Below are 3,922 nucleotides of genomic sequence, written 5' to 3'. Positions count from 1 at the left end.
CAGCTCACTGCAACCTCTGCCTCTTGGGTCCAGGTGATTCTCCTGCTTCAGCCTCCTGAGTAGCTGGGATTACAGACATGTACCACCACACCAGTCAAATTTTTGTATTTTTAGTAGAGATGGGGTTTCACCATGTTGGCCGGGCTGGTCTCAAACTCCTGGCCTCAAATGATCCACCTGCCTTGGCCTCCCAAAGTGCTAGGATTACAGGTATGAGCACCTGGCTACTTTTTTATTTCTTTTTCAGATTGTTCACTGTTGGCATACAGAAATGCTTGTGATTTTTGTGTGTTTATTTTGTATCCTACAAGATTACTTAATTTGTTTATCAGTTGTTGTAGTTTTTTGGTGGTGTCTTTAGGTTTTTTGAAATATAAAATCATATCTGCAAACAAGGATAATTTGATTTCTTTTTTTCCAATTTGGATGCTGTTTACTTCTTTATCTTTTCTGATTGCTCTAGCTAAGACTTACAGTACTATGGTCAATAACAGTGGTGAAAGTGGGCATCCTTTTCCTGTTCAGGATGATATTAGCTGTGGGTCTGTGATATATGGCTTTTATTACATTGAGGTATGTTTCTTCTATACCCAGTTTTTGAAAGTTTTTATCATGAAGGGATGTTGATTATATCAAATGCCTGTTCAGCACCAATTGAAATGATCATATGGTTTTTATCATTCATTCTGTTGATATGATGCATCACATTGACTAATTCATATATGTTGATCCATGCTTGCATCTCTGAGATAAATCTCACTTGGTCATGATTAATCTTTTAAAAAATCTATTGTTGAATTCATTTTGCTGGTATTTTGTTGCAAATTTTTGTATTAATATTCATCATAGATACTGGCCTCTAGCTTTTTTTTTTTTTTTTTAATCTCTGTTTCTCTGATTTTGGTATCAGGGTAATAATGGCCTTGTGAAATGAGTTTGTGAGTACTGCCCCTCCTCTATTTTGAAATAGTTTGAGTAGAATTGATGTTAGCTCCTCTTCAAATGTTTGGTAGTAATTCAGCAGCGAAGCTATGAGATCCTGGGCTTTTGTTTACTGTGAAAATTTTTATTATGGCTTCAATCTCATTGTTTGTTATTGATTTGTTCAGGTTTTGGATTTCTTCCTTGTTCATTCTTGGTAGGTTTTATGTACCTAGGAATTAATCCATTTCCTCTGGATCTTTCAGTTTATTATCATATAATCACTCATAGTAACCACTAACGATCCCTTGAATTTCTGTGAGATCAATTATAATGCTTCCTTTTTCATCTCTGATTTTATTCATTTGGATTTTCTCTCTTTTTTTCTTAGGCTAAAGGTGTGTCAATTTTACTTATCTTTTCAAAAAAATCCACAACTTTTTGATTGATCTTTTGTAGTTTCTTCATTTCAATTTTATTTATTTTTGTTCTGATGTTTATTATTTTTTCTACTAATTTGGGGTTTGGTTTGCTCTTGCTTTTCTAATTCTTTTTTTAATTTTATTTTTCGTTATACTTTAATTTCTGGGGTACGTGTACAGATCTTGCAGGATTGTTACATAGGTATGCACATGTCATGGTTGTTTGCTGCCTCCATCCCCCCATCACCTACATTAGGTATTTCTCCCATGTTATCCCTCCCCAATCTCCCCACCCCGTGCTATCCCTCCCCTAGCCCCCTACCTCCGAACAGGACCCAGTTTGTCATGTTCCCCTCCCTGTGTCCATGTGTTCTCATTGTTCAACACCCATTTATGAGTGAGAACATGCGGTGTTTGGCTTTCTGTTCTTGTGTCACTTTGCTGAGGATGATGGTTTCCAGATTCATCCATGTCCCTGCAAAGGACATGAACTTATCCTTTTTTATGGCTGCATAGTATTCCATGGTGTAAATATGCCACGTTTTCTTTATCTAGTATTTTCTAATTCTTTAAGATGCATCATTAGGTTTTTTATTTGAAGTTTTTCTTCTTTTTGAATGTAGGCACTTAGAGATCTAAATTTCCTTCTTAGTACTGCTTTTCTGTATCCCATAGGTTATGGTATGTTGTGTTTCCATCATCATTTATTTCAAGACATTTTTCAATTTCCTTCTTATTCATTGATCCATTGGTCATCAGGAATCTATTGTTTAATTTCCATGTGTTTGTATGATTTCTAAAATTCCTATTGTTATTTCTTTCTAGTCTTATTCTATTGGGTTAAGAGAAGATGCTTGATGTTATTTCAATTTTTTGAATATTTCACGGCTTATTTTGTGACCAAACATATGGCCTATCCTGGAGAATGATCCATGCACTGAGAAAAAGAAAGCGTAGTTTACCGTTGTGTGAAAGTTTCTGTAAATATCTATTACATTCATTTGTTCTATACCGCAGATTAAGGCTGATGTTTCTTTGTTGATTTTCTGTTTGGACAATCTGTCCAATGTTGAAAGTGGGGTTTGTAGTCTCCAGCTACCACTGTATTGAAGTCTATATCTGTCTTTAGCTCTAATAATATTTGCTTTATATATCTGGGTATTCCTGTGCTGGGTGCATATATATTTATAATTGTTATATCCTGTTGTTGAATTGACTCCTTTATCATTATAGGGGACCTTTGGGAGTTTGATTTAGATTATATAATGGTGTTCTTTGTCTCTTATTCTTTTTGTCTTAATTTATTTTGTCTAATATAACTACTCCTGCTCTTTATTGGTTTCCATTGCCATGAAATATCTTTTTACATCTCTTTATTTTCAGTCTATGTGTAACCTTATAGGTGAAGTGTGTTTCTTTTAGGCAATAGGTCTTTGGGTCTTGGTTTTTTATTCATTCGGCCATTTACATTCAATGTTATTATTGGTAAGTAAGGACTTACTCCTGCCATTTTGTTATTTGTTTTCTACTTGTTTTGTCATCTTCTCTTCCTTGTTTCCTTCTTTCCTGTCTTTGTTTTAATGAAGGTAATTTTCTCTGATGGTATGGTTTAATTTCTTGCTTTTTATTTTTTGTGTATCCATTGTATGTTTTTTGATTTGAGGTTACCATGAAACTCGCCAATACTATCTTGTAACCTACTGTTTTAAACTGATGACAACTTAACACCAATTGCATAAACAAGGAAACAAAGAAACAAAAACTGTAAAAACTCTACACTTTAACTTCCTTCATCTCCCTGCTTTTTATCCTTTTGTTCTTTATGTCGTATTGTACTGTCTATGCCTTTTAAAGTTGTGTTAATTATCTTTGACCAGTCCATCATTTAGTCTTTGTACTTAAGAGAAGAATAGGCTACATACCACAATTACAGTGTTATAATATTCCATGTTTTTCTGTGTGCTTACTACTACTGGTGAGTTTTGTACCTTCAGATTATTGCTTTTCATTTCTTTCTTTTTTTTTTTTTTCAAGACAAGGTCTTGCTCTGTCACACAGGCTAGAGTGTGGTTCGATCATGGCTCACTGAAGCCATGCCCTCCTGGGCTCAAGTGATCATCCTGCCTCAGCCTCCCAACTAACTAAAACTATAGATGTGTGCCAATACACCTGCCTACTTTTTAAATTTTTTGTTGAGATGGGGTCTTGCTATGTTGCACAAGCTGGCCTTGAGTTCCTGGGCTCAAATAATTTTCCTGCCTTGGCTTCCAAAGTGCTGGGATTACAGGTGTGAGTCACTGCACCCAACCCAGATTATTTCTTATGGCTTGTTAATATCCTTTTCTTTCAGATTGAAGGACTCCCTTTAGCATTTCTGGTAGAACAGGTCTGGTGTCAATTACATCCCTCAGCTTTGGATTGTCTGGGAAAGTCTTTATTTCTCCTTCATGCTTGAAGAATATTTTTGCCAGTTACACTATTCTAGAGTAAAAAGGTCTTTCCTTCAGCACTTTAAGTGTGTTATGCCTCTCTTCTGACCTGTAAAGTTTCCACTGAAAAGTCTGATGCCAGATGTATAG

Source organism: Cebus imitator, unplaced genomic scaffold (assembly GCF_001604975.1).
Source record: "Cebus imitator isolate Cc_AM_T3 unplaced genomic scaffold, Cebus_imitator-1.0 Scaffold658, whole genome shotgun sequence".
Lineage (NCBI taxonomy): Eukaryota > Metazoa > Chordata > Mammalia > Primates > Cebidae > Cebus > Cebus imitator.
The sequence above is the reverse complement of the archived record's forward strand: the minus strand, read 5'-3'. Positions refer to the sequence as shown.